Source organism: Octodon degus, unplaced genomic scaffold (genome assembly GCF_000260255.1).
Source record: "Octodon degus isolate 3935 unplaced genomic scaffold, OctDeg1.0 scaffold00090, whole genome shotgun sequence".
Taxonomy (NCBI): Eukaryota; Metazoa; Chordata; class Mammalia; order Rodentia; family Octodontidae; genus Octodon; species Octodon degus.
The window spans coordinates 39773-50101 of NW_004524666.1; the positions used below are offsets into that span (position 1 = coordinate 39773).

General features: G+C 36.9%; 1 pseudogene; it reads right to left on the reverse strand.

Annotated features, from left to right (window-relative positions):
- Positions 1–9127: 9127 nt before the first annotated feature.
- On the reverse strand, positions 9128–9529 carry LOC101559970 (annotated as a pseudogene).
- Positions 9530–10329: the final 800 nt, after the last annotated feature.

Sequence of the window (10329 nt, forward strand, 5' to 3'; positions counted from 1 at the left end):
TGAAGTGACAGTTCAATTTCTTTGCCTCTAAGTAATGATTATTTGTTGATTGGCTCAATATACTTTAATTGACTTGCTAGATGAACCCTGAAACTGTTTTAACATGTCAGATTTTTTCCTTCTGCATTACTACATCCAATAGTTTCAAAGCATAGCACCGACCCCATTTGTCAACATGATCACCATCTAGCATTTTCTGATTTTTTTTTTTTTTTGTCTTTAGTGCAGGGTCCACAGAGTCCACAGGCTCTCACTACACAGATCACACTCGTAGGGATTCTCCTGTTTTCAGCTTTCCAAGAACTGAGATTACAGGTACACTCCACCAGGACCAGTCTCAGTATGTCCTAGGAGCAGGGCCAGCACAGTAGGCCAGGGACTGAACCTCCAACCCCTGCCGGCCCACCATGTAGCATTTTCAACCACATGAAATTTGATTGGAAATGAGAGTTATTAAGGGAATTCTCCGAATGCATTTCACAAAAACATTCATCAAGCCACCCCTGTTTCAATCAGAAGTATCAGAGGTGTCTGAACATGTTTGTTCTTGTTCTAACCTATTTGGGTAGATAATAGTAAAGAAATAAAAATAGTAATTAAGTGAATAATATGAAGAGGGAGCACAGGCACTCACACAGCAAGGGGCACTCTGGAGCAGAAGGTCATTTGAAGCAAGGCTAACTGAAAGGTTTACTGAGGCCCTTTCTGCATCACAGCAGAATAATATGACATACCTAATTATGAGCCCAGAATATAAAGCAAAATTTAAATGTGTTTAATATACCCCATATGAGAAAGCTCAATAAGAATATACTGTAATAAGATTTTCTACTGTGAGCTATGAAAACTTTAAAAAGTTAGTGGTGCTTCAAATGGCAATTTCAATAGTATGTAAAATTAGGTGGAAATAGTATCTTCCCTTGCAATGTCAAGTGATACACAACCCAGATTCATGTAATTTTTAGGAAGGACACTTCATTCAGTTTCAAATTTATGTATATAGCTAATGTTCAGCTGCCATTACTATGCTTGGATTAATTGATTCTGTGCTCCGGATAACATAACTGAGCATGACAGCATCTTGAGACAGGACTAGTCATGCAACTATAAGCCAGAGGTATTCTTTACGGTAATAACACAAAAGCAAAATTATGCTGTAAGCATAAGATGCTAGTTCATGATAGATTATTGTCAAGAGTCTTACTGGTTTCAACTGCTGTCATTGTGCGTACTTCCTTGTTTCTATGGTAATAGGCAGTTCCCTTTATTGCAGCTTCTATTGCAGTCAGTGTAAACCCGAATATTTCATTTCTATTATATTTGAAAATGTCTTTGCAAATAGGATAGTGTACTGATGGTTTAAGGAGGCCTCACATGGACTAAAAAAAATGTAGCACACACAAGGTGTTTCCTCTAGGATTGCTGAATTGTTGTGTTTAGTAGCAATGACATATGGAAAATAGCATCTTTTTTAAAAAAGTCTTAGATTTCCTCCCCAGCAGCATCCCTGATGATTTGTGGAGGTCACTTAATAACTAAAGTTATGTTTCATCAATTAAGCAACACACTAGATGAACTATTATGATATCAGTTTAGGTCTCCTTTGTCCATTTTACCTTGCCACTCTCTCTTACTGTCATCCTGAAGAGCACAGGACCAATCTGGACATTGATGCTGGAATATAGATTTAAAAAATCACTAAGAGACTATTCCTTCCTGCCCCTGCTACTTCTTGAAATTGTGTGTCTCTGGTTGGTTTATCCCACAGTCCCAGAGCTGCTTTTGGGGGCTGGGTATAAAACAACTTGTTAAAATGCTAATTAGTTCCCAACTGGCTTTTGAAGAAATAGCAGTGTGCCCACGCTGGTTGGATGTAATATTTATTAAGCAAAACGAAGTTATCCCCATTGATTTCTCAACAATATTCACCTAAAATATATTAAAACTCCTTTATAGTCCGTGCTGAAAATAATGGCTCATACTCAATACGAATTACAAAGATCAAGGAGTCGATGTAGAGAGCCAAAGGTGCTCCACGGCAATTAAATAGATCATTTTCAGAGTATTTTAGCTCCTCTGGATGACTTCAGTGTTTTTTTTTTGCTTTCTCAGAATAGGGCATTAAATTTAAATCCAGAAGCCTAAAAGAGTGCCTCAGTATATTTTGAACTCATTTTCACAACATTCCAACAGCATACCACTCATTTTATTTTTTTAAATTTTTTTTCATACCACTCATTTTAAAAGGCATATACTAAGAAGTTTTCTTTTTTATTCTTTGATATGTACATAAAATTTGTAAAAATTATATTCACAGATGATGCTAGGCTCACTTTATTGCAGTCGTATGAAATTGACTCCGAGTATAATAAATTTGATCCTGTAACTAAAAATTATTACTTATTGGAATAATGTAGCTCAGTGTATATCAACATCTAAGAAAAAATTTTGGTAACTGTAATAATAATACACTAATCAAAGCCTAAACTGGTTTTTAAAATATTGAGAACAGTTATTCTCACATAAGCAAATCATATTGTGTCCTAAAATAAGTTAGTAAAGCCTAATAATGGTAAGACAGTTAGAACCAAAGGATTGGTGAGATGGCTCAGTGGTCTAAAGCACCTCCTTGGAACAAGCTTAAGCGAAAGCACAGGGACCGCGGTTCAATCCCCCAGCATCACATGCCAGCCAGCCCCGCCTCCTGGTGGGCTGAGCTGGCCACACACACATAAATAAATAGAACCAAACGATTATAATTCTTGCATCTGTCCTAAGTCTTTATTTTCTGTTTGTGTTCTCTCTTCCTTTTACCCACTCTTCATCCCAATGTCCTGCATTTTTGTAACTACAGAAAATTGGATGTATAGATTGCCTTCCAATAAAGTCTAAGATGTAATGTGAATTGGAAAAAGACAAGCATGCTAGAATGAAAAAAGATGTGCCTGGTACACTGGAGATCATTCTTAAAAATGGAATATATATATATATATATATTTTTTTTTTTTTTCTACCTTGGTAGCTATTGTAGAAACCAGGTCATCTCTGCTGTACAACGTGAATAGTGTAAGTTGAAGAAAAGTGCACTATTCCTGAACACTTTTCATTATAAAAAATAGTGGAAGGGTTAAAAACAAGTTCGCATAAAACAACCACCTTTACCCTTTCAAAATGTCAATGAAACAAATGGGAAATGGAATTAATAATAGGTAATTAGTGTAATAATTTTTGAGATGACCATGAATTTATAGTTTGCCCCTCAAGATTTTTTATCTGCTGCCATGAGAGTAGGAAGGATTGAGTCAATAAAAGTAGGGAGAGGAAAGTAATGAGTTAGAATTGGTCGCAGCGTATCTATTTTATCTCTGGAGAACAGGTTGCCCGTTTGATGATTTGCTTAAATACTAAAGTGTATGTGACCAAAACATTTTGCTCCATTTCATCTATGTGCTTACTTTTGTTAAAGGAAGCATTTTGTGAAAGAAGATGTTCTGTCTTCATAAAATATGTCAGCATAATGAAAGAAAACAGAGAAAAACAGCTCGTGAATCATTCACCCTAGTTCATCTATATTGTGTACAATTACAATACTACAGTTGTTTTTCAATAACAGAACACAAGGGACACCTTGGCCCTACTGATTTTATATGCTAGAGATAGTCTAGTGGAAGAGAGATGGGATATGAGCAAATGTACTGAAAACTGAAATAAGAGCATTGGTTACTATGTGATTAGCACTTTAATTAAAAAAAGATCAGCAGCTTATTATTTCCATGGTTGTGCAAATAAAGCCATCTTGTGAAACCGTTGCCCGGCCCTTACTTTCTTGACATTAAAAACAAAAGGCTTTCTACATGGGCAAGAAAAGAATTACGCCTTAGATCAAAAACTGAGTTTTCATTTTCATGTGGTACAACCAGGCAGTTATATTCTGCTAGTTGACAAGGACGATATTGCTACCATCCTGATGTAATCTCAGCTTAAGCCCAATATTTCATGACTGTTTCTCATTTCTAGCCAAGATTTAGACGTATCAACAGTAAACACATCATGCCTTTATGGAGGTTTTCGTTTCCCTCTGACACACCATTTTAGTGATACATTTTGTTACATTAATAGAATTCTGGCTTTTTTTTTTTTTTTTTGCAAGACTGAAGCAATACCTAGTTATTTCCAGAAAAATCATACTTTTTACTACTTGCAGAAAATGTAGGATATTATACCACAGAATAAAACTACTTTGCTTTTAGTCATAAGCAATATGTTAATGATGTAGCTCAGAGCCCAGCAAAATAATGTCAAACTAATCTACAATCTGCCCAGAAAAAATGAAATGTCAGCCAATTCCACCAAATGGCAAATGGTTTTACTGTTCGAGTACATGGCTTATAAAACTGGCGTAGAGTAAGAAAAAAAAGTGAAAAATAAAGTCTTAGAGAAAGTTACTACGATAGTGATCTTTTATTTCCCCATACTAAGACTGCTGTTATTTTCAAATACTAAGTTATTTTGTTTTGTTCTTAGTGTAGTTATATTCATTGGTTTAATGGATGGAAGATATCCTACCATTTTTCAGGGTTTGTAGGATAAAGTTCTTCAAAGAAATTATTCAGAAACAGAGACGAGCTTCCTGAGACTTTAGTACAAATAGCCCTTATAACTAAAACCAGTAAGTAAAATTTTGTACACAACTCTATGTCAGCATCCCCCGGGAATGTCCACAGATTGTACTGTGATTGTGTCCTACTTAAAAGTATGTCCCATGAACAATGAAGCAAGCATTTGTTCTGCGTGTGATTTCTATCATTTTGACAAGTATCAAAACCATTTATCACAGCATTAGTATATAGATTTAATATTTGGAGGATAAAGAATAGAGCAGTGTATTCAGAAATAGTGCATCTTGAAATGTGATTTTCTTTCTAAAATATCTGCACATAATTAACAGTCAGAAACATTTAAAAATTAAAAGCAGAAATTGAAAGCATGCAATGCTGTTTAATGCAAGTCAGTGTCAAATCAAACTATGCCAAATAAGTTTAATATTGTTTGCACATAATAGACAATGTGAGTTTTCTATTCAGATTTTTTCTCCAATACTAGAATTTTTTCTAAGATCTGTAAAGTGTACTAGAAAAAATTAAGATTTGACATATTTTCTATGTCTGATTAGCTTAATCCCATCTTTTTCTTAGATAATTTGAAAAAGTTTGTAGTGTCATGCAGTATTTTTGCAAGAAATTTTTCTTAGGTCTAGAAATTCCTTTTTATGTCACTGAAGAGCTAAGGAAGGAAAGGAAGGAGGACTATGATATTAAAAGTCAGATTGTCCTAGCTAGGAAAGGACAAATACAAAATAAATACAGAAATGCTCTAAAGTGATGATAAATAAATTTCAGTGGCATCAGCAACTGGATAATCAAGGATTGTGATTAACTTTGAGGGCAGATGTTTAATTCCCTTCACAATGAAAAATCTGTGCTTCCACAGCTGTTGTGTAGTAAAATCACTGAACTCTTCGGGCTAAGCACTTATACTCAAAACCAAAGCGCAGTTCACTGTCACTGCTGCGTCCTGTCAGCTTAAGTTGCCCAAGAGCATTGTTGACATTGAAGGTATGACAGCCTCGCATGACTTCTCAGCTATTTGAAAGGATCATTTAAAATCTCCCACTAGGCTTACCTTCTCTGAGCAGTTTCATGGACTCGGAATCTTTTCATGTGCAGCGTGATAACTTGCAAGGTAAAATAGAAGACATTCTCAGAAGAAGGTACAACAAGGTATTGAAAGCATCATCCCATCCTTCTCCCAAAGTTCACTGGTGTCTCTTCTCTAGGCCCCGACTTCACTGATTTCCAGTCACTTTCTATTGTTTCTTTGGTACACTGCACATCAGTGATTCCTTTTGTTCTCAACAAAACATTAATTTCTACTCTTTTTTGCACTCAGATACTTGTATTATCCTTTTGATTGTTTTCTTGAATACTTTTTTTTTTTACTGCTTTTGGGTAGGCAGACAATCCAAATAAGCATCATTCTAAAAGGGCATTGATCAGAGAGAGTGAAAAGCTTCCTTTGGCATAGCAGAACTCATTCAAAGTATTTCTCCTGGCAGTGAAAGCCTTCCATAACAGAACCTCAAGTAAGTGTTCAGTGTCTTCACAGATGACCCAAGGTAGTAACAAGGATAAACTCAATTTAACAGAAAAGTTTATGCTATGCTGCTCAATGTGTCTTAATAGAAATTTCCTCAACTTAATCTACCCTCGACCTTCAACATTCCTTGTCTGTGTATTTTTCATTTCTGTCTTTTCTTACACTTGCACTCATTCTTTCCCTGTAGTTCATATAAATATATAAAAATAGGTTCAAGACCCCAATGACACAAATGTGTGTTAGACAAAAGTTCTTTCCCTATTCAATGTCATCCTTCATTGTCTTCTCTCTTCCTCATATGGAATCATATTCTTGAAACACAAGTCTCTTAGGAATTAGTTGCTTTCCAGTGTGCCATACGCTGTGTTAAGCCTTCCCATTTTAAATCGCTTGAAACTCTGATACGCTGAGAATTCTCAACATATAGGTAGACATGCAAACCCCCCACACACCACATGTTAAATTCACAAATAATGAGTGGCTTACTTTAAAAAATGATGTCTACTTGGGGTCAAGGGTATACCTGTGGAGTATTAGTCAGTACTACATCTGGATAAATGGATGCAACTTAGAGACCATACTCTTTTTTTAAAAAGAGAATTATTTATTTATTTATTTATTTATTTGGTACCGGGTCTTGCTACACAGCTGAAACTCATAGTGAGTGTGTGGCACCAGGGATTGAACACAGGTCCTTGAGCTTGCCAGGCAGGTGCTTAGACTGCCGAGTTATCTTCCCTGTCCCAAGACCATCCTCTTAAGTGAAATAAATCAGACCTATATGTGCAAGCATCATATTATCTCCTTAGTGTGAGAACTTGAAAAAACAATGGAATCTGAAGGGTACAATAGATACTAGGAAAAGATAATGAACATATTCAAAAGGAAAGGATTACTGAGTTGAGAAGCACAGGAGAGGGAGTGGGATTAAGAGTGGCAGTACCAGGGATCAAACTCTGGACCTTCCACTTGTCAGGTAGTCGCTTATAAAAAAAAATTCTTCCCAGTTACTGGCATTCCTTCCATGCAAAAGAATAAAATTTACTTTATATGCACCCTGTATAAACCTCTGTCTCACAGACATGTAGTGAATGCAATTGTGGATGGTAATGAAGATGCGTGGCAGTAAGTATGAGGAACCAGATCTATTAGAAGGAATATCAGATCCATCTAATGATTGATCTTGTTTTTAAAACGAAAAGGATTTCCTCAAGGTAGAAAAAGGACATTCTACAGAAAACAATTGAAAAATGTACAGCGTGTATGGAAAGTGTGAGAAGTGTGAGAAGAAGCAGTCCTTAGATCACCATGTTTGAGCAGCGATGATAAGATGACAATGACATTTAAGACATAGAGGGATCAAATTCAGGAGGCAGAACCCCCCCCCCAGTGAGTGACTGGAAAGGAACAACTGAGAGCCATTGTAGTATTTTTACTGAAAACTAAAATGATATTTGCAAATGATGAGTAATGGCAGGATGATATGATATGAGAGCGGAAGGAGGTGTGACAGTGAGATGCTCCAGAACTACAGTGCGGAAGACAAGGACCACACTGGGGACACAAAGGAGCCTCAGTAATCAGATTTCTGATATAATACATGCTAGTGCCACTAATGAAGACATAACTTAGGGAGAAAAAGCAGGCTACATGCGGAAAAACTCATGTGTCCAGTGTCATAATTCATGATTTTAAGGGAACTGGTCAGAAGATCATTTGGTTTATCTGTGATTGGAGCAGGAAATCAGGACTATAAATACATACCTCCAAGTCCTCTCTGCATATGTAATCTATTCAAGTGCCGATACCTGTGGTTTATGAACGAGACTAGTTAGATGGAGGAATCTCCTTAGAAATTATATAGTCTCCTTGGAGGACTTTCACTTCCATACTTTATATTAAAACTTCTAGGAAGACTCTCATAGCTGTATGTTTCTTATAATACTTTAAATTTATGTAGCTAAATCATTTGTAGTGGTGAAAGCAGTAATTCAGCGTGTTTGTGTGCATTTGTGTGTGTGTGTGTGTGTGTGTGTGTGTGTGTGTGTGTGTGTGTGTTTATAGTAGACAAGGTCTGGTTATCTCCAGAGATGTATAGCAGAAAGCAATGTTGCAAATAAATGAAATATAATTTAATAAATGCTGGAGTAGGACTGTAATAATTATAAGGGACAATAATTTTGTCAGAAGTGTCATTAATTTTGACTAAAAGGAAACATGGCTTGACACAGCTTCCAATCACTTCACTGTAGCATTTTCATGCATGCCCAGAACACCTCAATCAGATCTACCCCCTCACTGAGCTCCCAGATCCTCGCCTCACCCTGAATCCCTGCTTTTCTCTTTATCTTTTTTTACTTTAATTTTTGATAATGTCCTTAACATATTTCTTGCAATATTTAGTTATGCCACCGGGGAGAGCCCACAGAGGATCAGCATTTCGCCTTGAGGTGTCAGTGGGTGCCTGCCTCTCTGACCTTCGACCTTCTAGGAGTACAGGAAGCTCCAGTTCATGTCTGATGAATATTTTATTTCAAAAAATAAAGGCAGGGATGATTCGTAGGCTTCGTCTTCTATGAAGCACTGCAAGACCACTAGGCAACGTGCATCTTCTTGGCTTATAAGCCTGAAGTGACTCATTTTTAAGAAAAATTTCTTAGAGTCTACTGCTTTCTCTTGTAAGTTTCACACACATTTTGCATTATACTCTGTAGTGCAAAGGAGTTTATTGAAGTATGAAATGAAGTGTTCATCAAATTTTCAAAAAATGTACATACTACTTTTCCATTAATAACATAGAAGGGTTCTATCTATCCACATCTTTGCTAACATTCAATATTATTGGAGTTTTATATGATGACCATTTTTCTGAGATAAGGAGAGCTCTCAGTGTTTATTTGTTTTTGTTTTTGTTTTGCATTTTTTTGTGGTTTTACTGAAGCACAAATAAACATGCACACAGGCCATCTACTCTTTCTTTGCTGCGCATCCTGGCAATGGGATTGGTGACCAGGATGGCTAGCTGGGCTGTTCTTTCCACGATGGCCTGGCGGTTCTTAGAGGAGACATTGTGAGCAGTCTCTGCACAGTAAGATTTGTTGCACATCAGCAGCACCTCCAGCTCCTTAACATTGTGCACCAGGAACTTCCAGAAGCCCTTGGGCAGTGTGTGCTTTGTTTTTTTGTTAATTCTATACCCCATGTTGGGCATCAAGATCTGGCTCTTGAACCTCCTCTGCACCCTCTTGTCGATGCCTCTGGGTTTCCGCCAGTTGCACTTAATTTTGACATATTGCTCTGACTGGTGCCTGATGAACTTCTTGGTCTGCTTTGTGAGAATCTTGGGCTTCACAGGAGGTCTGTGAGCCGCCATGGTGCCAAGTGGGCAATGGCTGCCACTCTGGAAGCAGAGCTGAGGAAGAGAGGGAATGGTGGCGCTCAAGTTCAGTGTTGTTTTAATTTGCATTTCTTTAATGGCCAGCAAGGTTGAGCAAATTAGTAAGAAAATTCCTCTAAAAACTAAAACTAAAAATTCCATTTGACTCAGCTGTTCCCCTTCTAGGTATTTTCCCCAAAGACTTAATGACATCATATCGCTATGATACATTCATCCTCATGTTAATATTAGGGCAATTCACAACTGCTAAATCTTAAAAGGAGTCTATATGTTCATCAACAGGCGAATGAGTAAAGAAACTGTGGGACTTACATACAATAAAATACTACACTGCCTTAAGGGAAGATAAATTTGAATTATTTGCAGGAAAATAATCTTGGGCCATAATCTTGAAGGAAATAAATCAGAGAACTAGTGTTTATATCACATGGTTTATCTTAAATGAGAAACTTAAAATATCGATAAATAGAAAAATAAAAAAATGAGTAATAGGAAGTAGGGAGAGTAATATTTCTCAGATAGGATGGAAATCAGGAGATGATGGGAAAGTAGAGCTCAGGGACAGAAAGGGAATGAATAAGGGAATCAGCACATGCTGTGTCCACATACCAACTCCGCACAAGGACTGTAGACACTGTGTACTGCGAACATGCACTAGTAGGTTTTTTAAAATGTGCCTAGCCAGATTCTTTTGTTTATCCAGTGTGGTCTGTACCCATGTAGCACTCCATGCTTTCAGGGAGAGAATACTATATTGGGAGAACCACAGTGTTTGG